Source organism: Argiope bruennichi, chromosome 4 (assembly GCF_947563725.1).
Source record: "Argiope bruennichi chromosome 4, qqArgBrue1.1, whole genome shotgun sequence".
NCBI lineage: Eukaryota > Metazoa > Arthropoda > Arachnida > Araneae > Araneidae > Argiope > Argiope bruennichi.
The window spans coordinates 93,587,437-93,604,494 of NC_079154.1; the positions used below are offsets into that span (position 1 = coordinate 93,587,437).

Sequence of the window (17,058 nt, forward strand, 5' to 3'; positions counted from 1 at the left end):
TAAAGATATTTGAATTTCAATAAAATATTCAGAGGTCAATTATTTTTTTTCTAATTAATTTAATTCTTAAGCATATTCTATAATGCTAGGTTGTTCGGGAAGTTTGTCAAATTTGGCGGCATAATAAATTTTTTTGTATTAACAATGAAGTAATAATATACAAAGTTTTATTCTTTAATGATTTACTGTCTTTTAAACAGGTTTTATTATAGCACTCTCCTAGAATATCTGTGATTGTCATTAAAAATTGTTTCAATTGATGTTTTGATAATTGAAATTTTTAATTTTCAGCGTATTTTACCGAGAGAGCCGAGGACAATCTAAAGGCGATATAGAATGTATCGCAACAATATTTAGAGTTGAATATGACGCCCTATTCAAGCTCCAATAATTTCCATTGGGTGACAAATACAATTATGATCCTGATGAAAGATTCTACATCTAATTTCATCCTTTTACGAATGGTCAATTCTTTTCGCACGTAGCCACGAGTTTAATCAAATATTCTAGATGGCTATTATATTTCGTAAAATTAACTATTTAATTGAAGTGCAGGCCTTTCCAAACATATCAACAACACACCGTAGCTTTCAGGAAATGAATTTTGATCTTTTAATACTCTAGAGGCAGTAAATATGAATACTTAATAACTGCCTTTGTTTAACATCATAGTGAACCATCTTGTTTTCTTCACTCCTTATCATTTTAAACAACAAGCCGTTTTCTTTATGCTTCAGAAATTTATCATACGAAATTATTTTCCATTTAAAACACGAGGCTAATTTGTTATGTACCAAATCATCAAGGAAGCACCAAAGTTATTTCGCATTAAATGTTCATAAATGGTTGAAATTGACTCTTGAATTTTCTTTGCTACTTCACAAGAGGTAAAAAGTTTATTACTTGTAATTACCACCTCAATGTGCTTGTCATCAATTACTAATGGAAAATTGAAGCGTTGCCTACCTTAAATATGAAATTCGGATCGACAATCCATTTCTGTATGCTACATTCCAGTGTAGCATTATCTCCATGAGATATCTTTTTCGAAGCTTGAAACACATTTTTGGCTTTATGCTTACAAAAAAAATATGAAAAGCTAAAAATGCAATTAAGACGTTCGCCATGTTTATAGTAGCACGAACTTAACGTGATGAAACAAGTAATAATGTAAATATTGGAGAAAGCATTATCTTTGTCAATGTATCAAACTTCAAAGGTTGATTATAGGAATTCGGTGCCTATACAGTGGTCTATTAATGCTATCGGAAAACAGAAGAACTTTGCAAGAAACCCAATAATATAAACATTTAGCACACTAATAAAAGTGCTAAATGATTTTCTCAAATGATGTATCTTGTATTGAGATAAAAATTTAAAAGCTGAGTTTAACAATATTTAAAAATTAAATATGAATTAATGAAAGCATAATTATAATATATTCGAGAAGCACAATTTCAGAATTCTACAATAACGGTACAAGAATGATAAATTGATTGAACAATATAAACTTATACTCTATCTTTGCAAATAAGTAGCAAATACAGTTAAATAAAAAAAAAGTAAAAATTAATTTTCTTACCAAAATCTAATACTGTCCGTTTTAAAAATAATATACGTTTTTTAAAGCTGAATTTTTTTTGGAACCTTAAAAAACGTTTTGTTAGCATTTTTTGTAGCCATCTAAGTTAGAATTTTAGAAAATTTTTTGATGGTTGGCAGGATTTTGTTGTGCTTGGCGAGAAACCTGATCCAAATCCTAAATTTTACGAACCAATTTAAATCGCATTCTTTAATATTTTTTAAAAATGTTTTTATTAGATATTTATGCGCTGTCGAATCTTTTTTTTCATTCCTATATAAATAAAAGATATTTTATGAAATTTGTTTTTGATTTCCAATACCATATCAGAATAAATTGGAAATATGCGATTTTCCAAAATTTTAAGTTGAGTATGCATTTCAAGCTTCATAAAAATAAATTCATTGAATTCCGTACAAGGTTTACACCGTTTACCCCGTGACGCCGAACTGAGTTTTTTATTATGCGATACATATGATGTTGAAATATTATCTACAACAAATATGTTGTGATGTATAATCAAGTTTCAATGAATTTACTTGATGTGGTGCCATAGCCAAGTCAAGGGCCGGCCACTAGTAATGCTCACTGAACTTGTAAAGAAAATGTCCTTACAATGAAACTAAAATTTGCATGTGACAACGTTCAACTTAAAAATTTGCTAAGAAGGTTATTTTTTTATTTTTAAAAAAATATATGATTTTTTAATTAAGGTTAAATATGCTTTTATTTTTGACATTAATTAAAATGGAAAAAAATATTTTGAGAATTGTGAATAAACTGATATTATCACATGCATGAATGGCATTTATATTATAATACAATTATATATAAGAAAAGTTTTTATTATAAGAAAGTTTGATGCTAATCTAAATAAACAATTAGTGTTACTATTTTCAAAATATATGTGTTTATTTTAAGAAATTGTTTTGAATAAAAATTTCTGAAGTATTTCTGAAAATGAAACAAAACTTCCGTGGAATATTTGAACCAACTTTTCTTTAGGACAGAAAGAGCGTTTTGATTGCTGTTATGCAATTTCTTTGAAAGAAAATATTATTTGTTAATTTAACATTTTAAAAACGACGATTTTCTTTACAAAATTACAACTTTAACCAGATTAAAATTGCACTGATACTTACATAGGTACACAGTTTGGTCTTAACCATTTATTTTCTCTTTTCAGATGATACTGTTGAATCATTACATCTAGCAGCCTTCCTCTGTAATGGAAGAAATTTTGAATGTTTTTTTTTATAGTACTAAATTCAGGTTACAAATTAATGAAAAAAAATTAGTTTAGAATAATTTGTGAGTTAGAAAATAATACAATTCAGATTTCTTATCCTAAAATTAACTGTAATCCGTTAAATTCTGCGAATAAATCTGGCATTTGAAATATTTTGTAAATCTTCTACATTAGAATCCAAGTTCCTATCTTTCGATCTGTAGAAAATACGCAAATATATATCTTTATCTTTCGATATTTGTGAATACATCTAACTAGTACACAATGAGTCAACGGGTTAAATTTAAAACAATGTTTTAGAGCATTAATATTTTGACTGTTGGCAGAGTAAATTGTTAAACAATGTAAGATAAGAAAATGATTGTGCTAATTACATATATATATGAAGGCCGGGATAGCCTGGTTGGTAGGGCGTTGGATTTGCGTCTCTTGGGTTGCGAGTTCGAACCCCGCCGGCTGAAGACTCTCGAAGACGTATAAATCTGTCGTTGTTACACAGTCCTCCATGTCGAGAGTAAAGGTACTGGATCAGGAGTGATCGTTCTCTGATTCCGCCCTAAATTACGATCTGTGGTTGAGTGAATGAAATGCATGAATGAAGTCCACCACGTAAAAAGGATGGTGATGTGTGTGTAGCTAAATTGTACTCTTGGTCCTAGACGGCGCTACTGAAAAACAAGACACGCACCCTTGACTTAAAATTACTCAGTGGGCTTGTCTATGACAAGTCCCAGAAGAAAAACAACATACATATGAAAAGTGATGCTATGAATATTGAAAAACACTTTCCTAGTTTATAAGATAGATGTTCCAACTATTATTCAACATGAAATTTACAAACGAAAATCTCTTAGATCTTATATAATACACCCAATATGCTGACAGATTTAAACACTTTTTTTTGTTCTATTGTTTAGTTTCAATCCAGTTAGGTGTGCTCGTAAAATACGACGAACATACCGCACCATTTTAATGCTCAGGACAACTGCGGTTACTAAAGGAATGATAAAGCGTTTAAGGTATCACGTAAGAGAACACATAAGATGACACGAACAGTTATATTTTTTGACGTCATGTGACTTGGCATCATTAGAGAAGTTTATGAACGCAAAAACTGAGCTAGTGTAAGGCTGCTAAAATAATAAGGCTTTAATATCAATTGGAATTTGATGTTTAAAAATGCTTTGTTGATAACTATATGTATCAAGTTAATCAAGCAGCAATTTTTGATTTGAAACATAAACAATATTCAAAAGTAATCAGTTTGTCGCCAAAGACACATGGAAATCAATATAACTCCTTAACTATATTTTACTTAACGATAAGCTAATATTGAACATCAATTATGAAACAGTATGATAGTCTTTATTATCATAAAGAGAACACGTTCCAATATTTTCTTCTCAATTATGCCGCCTTTTTTCTTTCAATCAAAATTTCAGAAAAATTTATTCTATAAATATTCTTTCTACATATTTTTCAATTAAATTGTCGTAACAAATTGGATACAATATCAGTTTTCAGAATGTTGAGTTAAATGTTCCCCACTATTTCCATTAAGTTAGCATTGGGCTCTGAAATGAAATTTTATGTGCTTAGCTTTCATTTTGTGTATTAAGTAATATATCGAACCTGCAGAATTGGAAACTTATCAAATTCTGCATAATCTTAAAAGGCTTCAAGGATCGTTTGAGAATTAAAATGAATCTATCCAGGAAAATTGAGACCCAAATACTATCGCAATTATGTCATGAGCTTCATAATGGTTATTGATTCCATACTGTCTGGTAATCACGTGACGCAATATGCATGATGCAAAAAGTGTTTAAACTTTAGAGGAGCCATTGTTAGATTGGAGCTATTATAATTAGTTCATTGTTGCTTCTTGGATAGTAAACCATCACATTAAGAAAAGGGTTTTCAAAATTAAAATTAATTAATCATTTTAAACTAAATTAAATTAGTTAATTTAATTGAATTAAAATTTTTATTAATTTAAATTATTTATTTATTTTATTTTTAATTTTAATTTAAATTTAAGTTAATAATTAGTTGAAATATTAACGTTTTACCTCTATAACTTCGGGAAATATTATTATATAAAATCTATTTTACCCTGCTTTAAAATTAAAAAAAAATTAACTGCTGAGTGATGTCAGTTTTATTCCCATGGAGTTTTTTCACATGTTTTAATAATTTTTTTCAACAAATTATTAAATTTCACATCAAATCTTTTAATGGTTTTAGTTATGAGATTTCTGCACTTCGATATTAAATATAATATTTTTATCCGCATACTGTTATAACCTTAACTTTAAAAATATACAGACAGATGAATATACACTAAAATATTATCATGTTTCAATATTCCGTTTTGTTTAATTACATTGTATCTTTTTAGAAGCAACACTTGCGCTATTTTGGGACGTACCTCGGGACCGCAGCCAGATGCTGAGGGCGGCAACTGGTCTGGGATACCTCTTCACAAATTTCTACAGCGCTCCAGTAGTGGCCGTTTCGCTTGCATGGATTTAATGCGCATTAGAGCCGCTTGAACGGCTATTCTTCAATGGAGTGAGATCTCGAATTTGTAACCGATCTAGCCGATGTCTCATTATCTGGTGAAGGCGCAGATGTCATCCTCGTTAGCAGATTAAGGCTCAAAATTACGATGTCCATCATAAAACAGTTGTGTTGCTTTGAACAACATAAAAATTCATTTGTACTTCAATTCAATTTTTATATGATTGAATATAAATTTAACTCAATAAATCAATTAAGCTTAAAACTGCTGCCCCATTATGAAATAAATTCACACAGTAATTATAATTTTCAAAGATTCGTAGGATTTCAAGGATTCGTAGGATTTCAATTATTCGCTTCAAATTCGTAAGTAATATTCGTTCAAAATTCGTAAGTAATATTAACTTACGATTATCACTATTATCGTGTGGAAAAAATTGCTGTTCATTTATTATTGATAATAATTTACATTTTTCCTTATTCTCTATTGTACGAAAATTGAATTGTATGACAGCATAGGATAAAACTAAAAAAACAAAAACGTGCAGAACAATTCAATAACATGCAGAAATTTAGAAAATCAAACAATAACATGCAGAATATATTCAATAATTTTTTCATAATTTTATCTGAATTTGTTTTACATAAATTAAGTCAAAGCAAAATATTCAAAAAAAATTATTTTTAAAATAAATTCAATAATTTTAAACATTTGATTTAAATTTCGGTAAAATTATCACTAAAAAAATCCAATCTATAAAATTTTAGCTATATTTTTCACCTTTAAATGAGGCAGCTTAGTTTATCATTTATTTTTGAATATATTTTTATCTGAAATACTATTTTTCAATAATATCTCTAAACTTCCTTTTCATTGTTATTATTTCTTCAAAAAAAATTATGTTTTCATCCCTAAAAATGAAATAACTTTAAACATTTCATATCAAAAAGTTGTCTTTATACGAATGTGAATGAAATATCGTTAATAAGTTGTAAATCATGACACTTAAAATTTTATTTTGGTTTCAAATATGCCACAACAGAAAACTGATAAATCAAGATATAACGTCAAAAAAAAAAAAACACTAAAAAAAGAATTCTTTGTAAATACATAAATAATTTTAAAGCAAACGAGGAAAAACTTTTAATTGCCAGGCCACTACTGAAAGATTTATTTTCATAACATAACTAAAAAAAGCAAAAGCAAACGAAATATCCACAAGTAAAAGCATTAATGTCTACTCTGCAAAGGAATTCTGGACGGAGTTGAGATGTGTTTTTCCTTTCGCGAACGCAAAAAGTAGGAGTCAAATGATCGACACTGAAATAGCACATGCCCTAATTTTGAGTTTATGTAGCTCTAGCTCATGCTTACAGAGGAGGGGGGGGGCACTCAATGCGTAGGTGTTTTAGGAAAATACACTTCTTTTGTTTGCATTGCGTTGTTAGCAGTACGTGAAAATTCTTTACCGTAACGAAAATGCAGAGTTGCTCTGATATAGTTTTGTTATTTTGATGAGTTAACAGATTTGAAGGGGGGAAAGTGGAAATGGCAGTTGAATAAATACGGATTTCTTCTTTTATTTGTTTTATGCTAACAGCCGTGAAATTTATTTGCCGGTTAATGTATTCACGAGAAGGTCATTGTTGAAGGATGTGTTTAAGTTTTGGTTGCCAGAAATTTGTTAAAGCTTGTCGTTTTAAAATCTGAAATGCGTTCAAGTTAGCTGACATCGTTTAAAACAGGCACGGTTTTCTAAAAACATCTATAAAAGTGTATTTAGATTTATACGAGTTTTATTACGTATAGTTAAATCTTCTGATATCGATGGAAATAACTTTTATTATTAAATTTTTAAGATTTGACATGCATACTCAAATATGGAACTGATTAAGGTAAAAATGAAGTACTTTTTCAATTTCATAATATTGAAAATGCATTTAAAATGTTGAATGTAAAATACATTCTATTTAAAATCAAGGCTGGATTAATCAAATAATGACATTTTATTATTATGCTTCTGATGTTTTTTAAACATATAATATTCGTTATTAGATTAAATGTAAGTGAAAATTATATTTTTATGAAGCTTAGTTATTGAACGAAGGGCTATATTATCAATATTTACTTTTTTGAATTCGAATTTATAAAATACTCTTTACAATAGTTTTACAAGTCCCTTTATATAACCAATCAGCTATGAAAAAATCCGAAATATATAGCAATATTAAATTCGCATCTTCTAATGAAATCTTCCCCTTCCTGAAAAAGATCAACGGAAAAAAAATAAACCTGACGACATTTCTGAATAAAGCCATTCAAAATACTATCCATAAATATGATCATTTATATAATCAAAGTATTCAATAAATGTCTGCAGCATCATTACTTCCCTTATTCATAGAAAATATCACCTATACTCATGTTTTTAGAAACCTGGACCAAACCCTAAACTTCCTAGCAGTTACAATCTTCCTGGCAATCAATTTACTAAGCAACTTTGCCAAAATTTATGAAAAGTTATCTTCAGAAGATAAAAGGATCAATGCAATGAACGACAAATCATACCAGAAGAAAAATACAGCTTTGTATTCATCAACTTCCAGTTACTAACCGTGTTTCCCGTGGCTTTCAAAACAAGTCTCAATAGGTTTTCTTGATATTTGCAAAGCCTTTGACCGCATGCCTCATAATGGAATTATCTATACACTTATTTTTAACAATTTATCGTGTTACCTCATTGATATTCTCATTCTTTTCCTAAGAAAATGGAACAGTTAAAGCCAAAGTAAACTACACTCTTTCTGAAGATGGTATCGTTATGCCGGAAGACCTTGTGGTAAAAGCTTATAAGCCAGTTAACACCTACGCTGCACGAGCAATTGCTTTTGTATCATGGTCATGTTATTGGACTGCGAACCATAAGGTCCCAGGTTCTATACTCGCTCATACCAATTCGCCACATTGGTGACCTCGGACGATGAACTTTCAACCTTCGTACAGCTGTTGTGGCGCTATCTACCCACAGCAAACCAAAGTCGTCAGATTCACTTGACTCAGCAACGCAAAGTCGTCAGACTCACTTAACGCAGCAACAGCAACCACTCACCCACACACGCTCTCCATAACGCTTGGCACTACTCAAATGTGGCGGATTGTGATGAGCGAGGATAGAACCTGGGACCTTATGGTTCGCAGTCCAGTAACATGACCATAGTACAAAAGCAATTGCTCGTGCAGCATATCTGTTAACTGGCTTATAAATTTTCACCACAACCTCAAGGAAGTATAATTAGATTTTTATACTATCGTTGCACACTGCAGACTTCCCTAAAACGCACATATGCAGCTATCCTTGATAATGAAAGCAAGATAGAATAAGTCACAATAATGCCCCAAAGGGGGACTTACTGAAATCGAAAAAATGGTGTTCTCTTTGGAGTGCCGCTATTAATACTACAAGACACTTGCTGTTAAGTTGAGAAAAGAATATTTCAAAAAAGAATTATAAACCCTAATTTTCTTTGAAGACAACTTTTCCTGAGACAAAGAAGTTAAATATCTAGGCTTAGTTCTCGATAGCAAGCTTACTTTGAAAAATCCCGTCCAATGCAACACCTACAAATTTTGGGTAAAAGTACATCTAATAATTCAATTCATAGGGCGAAATTCACTACTTTCCCACACCAAAAAATTATTCAAACAAATCCTACATCACATTCTTATCAACATTTCTCCTATCTATGAGCCTTGCATATCTTATTGCATCATAAGAAAATTATTCAAACAAATCCTACATCACATTCTTATCAACATTTCTTCTATCTAGGAGCCTTGCTGCATACCTTATTGCATCATAAGAAAATTCAAGTTATGCAAAACAAATTACTCAGAATAACCACAATGCACCATGGTTCATAAACAATGCTCTCCATTAGGATAGAAAAATGTCGAAAATTGAAGATCATTAAAGAACTTTCTAAGAAACTTTTTAGTAAATGAAGCAATAGTAAAAACACTATCATCAAAGATCAAATCCAAAGCATTCACAACTCCGGAAAATCTTATATCCACACGCTGCTACTAAATGGGGCCATACGGAGAAATTCACTACTTTCCCACTCCAAAAAATTATTCAAACAAATCCTACATCACATTCTTATCAACATTTCTTCTATCTATGAGCCTTACTGCATATCTTTTTGCATCATAAGGAAATCATTCAAACAAATCCTACATCACATTCTTATCAACATTTCTTCTATCTAGGAGCCTTGCTGCATACCTTATTGCATCATAAGAAAATTCAAGTTATGCAAAACAAATTACTCAGAATCACCATAATGCACCATGGTTCATAAGCAACAATGTTCTCCATTAGGATTGAAAAAGGCCGAAAATTGAAGATCATTCAAGAACTTTCTAAGAAACTTTTTAGTAAATGAAACAATAGTAAAAACACTATCATCAAAGATCAAATCCAAAGCAGTTCACAACTCAAGAAAATATCCCTATTCGCATGCTACTATTAAATGGGGCCTTCCTCTTAAACCATTTTAAAAATTGTCTCAGTATTTAGGCTTTACTTCACCTGTATCTCTTAAATCATCATCGTAACTAGCTACACAACTTTGGCTTCTTACTGCTTCACTATCACTGATTCACTATATGTTCTTGTGCTGAAAATCTTTGAAAAAACTTTTTTTGCACTCAAAGAACACAATTGAGTAGAAGTGTTCTGACATTAAGCCTCAAACAAATATCCAAAAAAAACTAAATAAAAGTGTTAACTAAAATTCTAAAAATAATAAAAAAAGCATATGAATTACACAAACGTCTTAACATCATGACATTTTTCGTTAAATTTTAGATAGTAAAAAAAGGGTTTTCTCCGTGATAGCTTTCTTAATAATGTATACATCTAAAATAGTCTTTATATTTTGAAATTTAGATTTATATACAAAATAATTTTCAATAAAAGCTCCTATTTAATGTTATTTATCTATATATTCAAAAGAAAAAAAAAATGTGATAGATTCTTTTATCTTTCCTTATTTTGCATGCTGCAATTTCCTTAATATTTATCCGCCTTTTTTTTTCAAAATTAAGAATAAAATACATCAGTGTAGACAACGTTCTTAACTTATTTTTAATATAAATTCAATCAACACCTGGTCAAATTATAATAATCATTTATTTTAGAAATGTTCAGTGATTGTAAGACATAATCCATATATAATATTCAAAAACTGCATTATAATTAAACACAACTGTATAGTGTTAATTTTTTGATAGTTTTGTTTGAAACATGTAATTGCTATTTAGTATATAATGCGTACAAATTAATAAAATTTTGTTATATCAGTATGCTGTTGAAGACATTTCTTTAAAATCTAATCCTTCTAGAGCAGCAAATTATAATAAAGAATTATATGAAAAGCATTTTCTTTTTAATAATTAGTTAGATACCTTTTATGGAAATAAATATTTGTTTATGAAAAGTAATAGAATCTTCTTTGTAATAATAAGTTTCTCATAATTTCCAAATCAATTTAAATAATAGTTTCATTAATAATGATCTTATGAATATTTTTGCAATTAATTTTCAAAAATATTAACAAGATCAGTAATTCTAAAAGGTATTAAAGATAGATAACTACGTTAAAGAGTTGAATTTTGGCTGAAATACCATTTGTTTACTCAACTTTCTTAATTTTTTGATAAATGATTTTGATGAAATTTTTTTAACTTTGTTTCTATGATCGTACTTTGACAAGCTACATTCAATTTATATTTGAGCTAATTATAATTACATGCAATTCATATTTAAAAGTGCAAAAAACGCTTTAAACCCTATATTTATAATATAAAGTTTAAAACTTTTTTTACAAATTTAAATGTTATTTAATCAAATTTTAAATTTTAATAAAATCTTATGATACATCTTATTAATAAAAATTTAATGTATGCATTTTGCTCAAATTGGTGTATTAATCTCTCAATATGTTTTGAATTTTTTGAATAACAGAATTTAAAATAAAATAAAAAAAAAAACGAAAGGGGAAGGAAATACCACAGTGATATCAAGACGTATCTTGGGCCTTTCAATATAGACCAATTCAATTTCGCAAAAGAAACTGTAAATAAATTTTTACTATCATTTTGCTTATTCCCCCCAAAGCCATAACTGCACTATCTGTTCCCGGTATTTCTTGCATATTTTTATTATTTCTCTATTCTTCGTATTAAAAAGTTTCAGGAGTATTTGTATTTTATACTTATTCCTTCAACTATAGAAATTAGCTTCAAATTATTTTCCTCATAAACTGTTGTTGCCCTTTAATTTAAGGACACTAACATTTTGTATGGATATAAAAATTATGAACGAAATTCCGTAACGTTTCTATGACTCGCATCAAACTAGGTGCTTTATACCCTTCATATGTGTGTGTGTGTGTGTTTAGAATTATTCTTTTCAAAATTTGCCTTTTAATATGTACATAAATATTATGTATTATTATGAATCTTTTAATATGTATAGATATGTATATAAATATTTTACAGCTATTTAGAATTTAAAAAATACATTTGCAAATTTTTTCTTAAATATCCCAGTTTACAAGATTTAATGGCAACTTGACAAATTAATGAATAACACAGAAAAACTTTAATTTTTATTTTCATTTTTTCTTACTTACCCCGACAGTGAACACAGTAAAGATTACAAAAATAATTTAATTCTTTTTCATTTTTCAAACTTTTATCCGTGTGTGTGTGTGTGTGTGTGTGTGTGTGTGTGTGTGTGTGTGTGTGCGTGTGTGTGTGTGTGTGTGTGTGTGTGTGTGTGTGTTTTCGTCTTAACCTTACTCTCCTCTTACTAACCCGGTGAAATGGAAAAGTGATTGAAGAGATAGGAGGGAAAAGAAGAAAGCTAAAAAATTTAAGTAATAAATAAATACTATCTTGCACTGAAGTGAACTCAATCTGTAACCCATTTGGGCCAGAAAAAAAAAATCAAACGGCAGGTGACTAATTGTTCATTCCAATCAGCAGGGAAAAACCGGAAATATGCATTTGCGAGTTTAAATTTACCGCATAAACAACGAGGCGCGCTATCTAAACAAACCAGCGACTTTGCATTTACAGCAGAATCCCTTTCCAGGACGTCAAGATGTTGGCGCATGCGCAATAGCTCTTCCCATCCAAGCGGAGGATCAACTTCAGCAGGGATACGTGCGGATGCAGTTCAAGTGTTCGCTTCAAAACGCTTATGAATTAGAAACGCTGGATTACATTCAAAGTTGTCTTGAAAAAAGATACATGTTTCTGTAGATAAAGAAACGGTTTGAGCAGACGGATGGTATCAGGATTTGAATTGGGATAGGTTTTTGTAGAGGTAAGTTTCCTACTGGTTTTTCTTTTGATTGAGTGATAATATTTTTATTGAGAGAAAACAGAAACACGAGGTTTATGCTTGTTTTGATTTGGGTAACGCTGACTCACTGAATAGAGTGGCGATATTTTTAGCCATTCCTAGTCTTCATAAGTGCGTATTTTCTTGTCTTAACTAGCTGTCCTCGTGAGATTTAAAAGAAAGAAACTTATAATGTGAGCGACGCCAAAGTGATTTCTTTTTTAAACAAAGATAATAGCCTCAAAAACTAACTAGGAGATACAATGTTTCAAGTTAAAAAACATGATTTATTGAAATGCTTTTCTTTAATGCATTTTACAGCTGTAATATTAATTCACTAAGATTATTCGTTAAAATTGTAAAATGAATTTAATTGCGAAATATGTTTAATAATGCGATATTATGATTATAAATTTGACTTCTTTTGATATAAAAACTTACTTTGTTAATCGCAATCATCCATCCGATTTATCTAGCAATTCATCAATTTTATTACTTGCATCCATACACAACCCTTTGGAGAATAATTAAATCTTTGGAATTATTTTTACGCTAATTTTGATTTATAATAAAAATTTTAATAGAGTCGTAGCAAATAATTACAAGTATAAATTGAGACAAAATTTAACAAAATATTAGTTTAATTTAGAACTGAAATTTTGACTAAATTTTTTAACTAAAATATAATTCTCATAATATTCGCACGATGAAATGATATTTTACCAATATCATTCTGTTTGTATAATTAAGTATTTTATGCATTTTTAGCAAGGCGGTTAATATTTTTGATTCAAAATTTTAAAAAAGTCAATTGGAAAAAAAGTATTAAAAGGAATACCTATAATTTATTTTAAAGTTCTGTATTTTGAATAAAAGATATATTCATTGGTGTTATTTTTTAAAAAAAATATAAGGAATAGTTTTTAAAAGACAGTTTTGGTTAAAAAAAATAAAATTATGTGGTGGTGATTAAATAACATGAATTGCAATTTTCCTTACAGATAAGTGCATTATAAACGATTAATTGCAATGTATTCATTGATTTTTTTTATATTAAGAAATATTCTTTCGATTACGGGAAATGACAAATAATCGATTTTTTTTTAATTTTCTTTATCTTGTTCTTTATTTTTCTGTTCAGACTCAAAAGAATTTTTAAATTTTATTTTATCATAGTTTTATTATCGCTATTTTTACCGTCTTTTAGTGCCTATATAAATATTAAGGTTGACCAAATAGGGTGGAAAATATATTGCAATAAAACGACTTCAATAAAAATAAAAATTAACAAACATTTTTGTGAAAAATATTTAGAAAACATATCCATTTCTTATGCATTGATGTTTCCTTGGTAAATTAAAACTTCCATCAGAGTTCGGATTTAATATCAATAAAGATAATAGAATAAAGTGATGTATTAAAATGAACAGGTGTGAAAGAGATAAATCATCACATAAAAAGTAAGACTGGTTGTAAACTTAAAAAAAAATTCACAAACTTTTACAGTTCACACCTATGTATCGATACATTATGGTTGATATCATCGATAGTAAAAATTTAATCGATAGTTCTTAAAGAAAAAGTTTACATGTATTGATTCATATATATATATAACATTGCATCATTTTTTATTTTGTTCTTTTATATCTTTTGCATTTCTTAAAATAAATTTCTGCCTGCAAAAGAGGGGTTTGCAAAAATAGGCATTGTTACTTTCATGAAGACATCTTCATAAAAATTTCATTTTCGGAAAGGAATATCAGACAATTTACCGTTTCTAAATTACAATATTTTATATATATATATTATTAAACATCTGTATTAGTATTTAATTTATTGTTTTTAAATGCTAATTCATATTTGCTATAAAAATAGAAAATAATTTTAAATAATTGCTACGTTTATAAAAGTTCCCAAAAGTTTTAATGAGATTATTGTAGAATGCACTAGAAGATAAATTTTGTCTTAAGGTAAACTAATCTATGATTAAATATTAAGATAAACTAATCTGTTATTAAATAGCTAACTTTAGACTACTCATATTGTAATGCTTTAAATAAAATATGATAAGATTTATCATAACTTGAAAAGGAAATTTTTCCATCTTATTATAAAAAATAATCTTGACATGAATTGCACCAATAAATTAAAATTAACGTTGATATAGCTTGGATAGTTCTTATCAATAAATTACTTAAAATATAACAAATCATGCTGAATTGAATGCAATTAAAAATTATTTTGAATGACTGTACGATTGGGTAAAAAAAAAAAAAACACTATTCATACATATGCAAGTATTTATGCTGAAAATCCTTGGTATATGGTAATATAAAGAGGATTATCTTTGAAACTACTCCAGATTTTTCAGCATTTAATATTTATCATTACCATGCTTAGAAATATCAACAATTATGCTGTTCAGATTAGTTTTTCTATATAAACGTCCAGGGTTTTAAAACTATATTAAGATTTTATTGAGAACGGATTTCATTTAACCGGATGAGACCACTACTCATATAAGGAATGAGGACCGATGGGATGAAAGCCACTACTCATATAATTCCAACTTAAGATAAAGTTTGACATTATGTATGATTCGTTTCCATAAACAGTATTGCAAAAACTAATTTTGTATCATTTTAAATTTTGAAAAATTATGATATGTTATTCATATATTTCTATTGCAATTTTTTTTCTTGAATTTTGACCGCTTTTAAACATACAATTTTGCAAACATTTGCATTTTGCATACATTATCAGTACATTTAATTATTATTATGAAGTCTAAACATTTGTTTTTTCAAATTTACATCAAATATTTAATCGCTAGATATTCTTCCATTATTGAAAATTGAAGAAGAATGTGGTTTTTTTTTATTATCTGCACTGTTTAGATGAGGAATAATAAATTATAACATTGCAAAAGACAGTGGATAATTAGAAGATAGATTATCCGAATTATTACATTTTTAATCTCACTATGTTGTTAAAGAACCTTGACTCCATTAGGGAGGTGCATGTACACGATAAAAAGAACAGGTGTAAGTCTATTAAAATACGTACTCTTAATGCCTATCACAATTAGATGCTTAAATATACTTTGTTGAAAGAAACATGAACAAATTTTACTTGAGATTTAATTAAAACTAAATCCAATGGACATTCTCAACAAATACGTTACTAGCCAAATACAACAATACTTCATGTAATTTTAATTTAATCCGAAAATAAAAATAAAGATATATAATTTTTATTTATCAAATGTTTTAAACTTAAAATATATTAATCTTATAAAAAAGGTGCTGATTCATAATACAATAATCGCGTTAAAACTAGTCATTTTGAAATCACCCAGTGATTTGTATTTAAAAAAAACATACCAAAGTGAAGTTTTTAGGTAAAAAAAAAATCTTGGCTTGTTTTCAGCCTAAATATTTATTTACTGCTTTTTAAAACTTTTATTATTCAGATACTATTTATACTATTAAACTGCTTGAATATACATTTCTATCGAAGTTATATTTCATTAGCTAATTTATTTGCTACAAAAGACTCGGGCATTTAATTATGACAAAGTTACAAACATTTATTTATCGTTTTTAATTCTTTAATGTTTGTAACTTGATATTTTCGCATGTTTAAAGTTGTTATAACCATGATGCATATAGAAGTTTATTTTTCTGTTTCCATAAATTTTACCTTACATGTTTTCATAATATCAATGAAATGTAATGAGGGTAAGAATAATTATGATTTCTAAAAAAAACATGACGGATGAAAAGAATATAAAAGACAGATATAAAATTCAATGTAAATATTTTCATCTCAATATTAATGTAGACATTTTTTGCACCCTTCCAGCTGTGACAATCATGATATACGCAAAGTGTTTTCTTTTATTGCTTTTACTGTTTCTGCGCATATAAAACTAATAAAAGTAGCAAAATGTCATATTTATTTTTCTTTCGAGGCAGATATTAATAAATAATGAGGACAGACGGCAAGAAGTCTTTAAATTTTAATGTTTAGCAACTCGTATGTTTAATTATTTTAAAGGAAATATCGTCATTGTGCTCATATATTCTAAACATATTTTTAAGTGAAATAAACATTAGCTAAGTAAAATATTCATGGCGGCAAATCTGAAACGGATTTAAAATCTTTGGATATTGATTTTGTTGCGACGTAATGGTAAACATTTCGCCAAAATAATTAGTTTAATAACACTTGCGATTGTGCTATATTTTTATACCATGCTACTTTAATAAAGTTTTGAATAATTTTTT

The 17,058-nt window shown here is 28.3% G+C and overlaps 2 protein-coding genes and 1 long non-coding RNA gene across 5 annotated transcripts in view; 2 read left to right on the top strand and 1 right to left on the bottom strand.

Moving 5' to 3' along the window:
* Positions 1-5,512, top strand: part of LOC129966127 (sodium- and chloride-dependent glycine transporter 1-like) — a 175,746-nt gene extending 170,234 nt beyond the window's left edge. The window contains exon 16 of the mRNA XM_056080511.1: positions 5,233-5,512. The gene's annotated coding sequence lies outside the window, so the exon portion shown is untranslated. The remainder of the gene's footprint in view (positions 1-5,232) is intronic.
* LOC129966131 (uncharacterized) overlaps positions 1-17,058 on the bottom strand; it is a 57,946-nt gene that overhangs the window by 19,506 nt on the left and 21,382 nt on the right. Inside the window, exon 2 of the long non-coding RNA XR_008784260.1 lies at positions 2,725-2,805. This is a non-coding gene — a long non-coding RNA (uncharacterized LOC129966131). The remainder of the gene's footprint in view (positions 1-2,724; positions 2,806-17,058) is intronic.
* LOC129966130 (myosin light chain kinase, smooth muscle-like) overlaps positions 12,552-17,058 on the top strand; it is a 44,861-nt gene continuing 40,354 nt past the window's right edge. For 2 of the 3 annotated variants that reach the window (XM_056080518.1, XM_056080517.1), the window contains exon 1: positions 12,552-12,751. The gene's annotated coding sequence lies outside the window, so the exon portion shown is untranslated. The remainder of the gene's footprint in view (positions 12,752-17,058) is intronic. The other variant, XM_056080516.1, reaches the window with a different exon arrangement.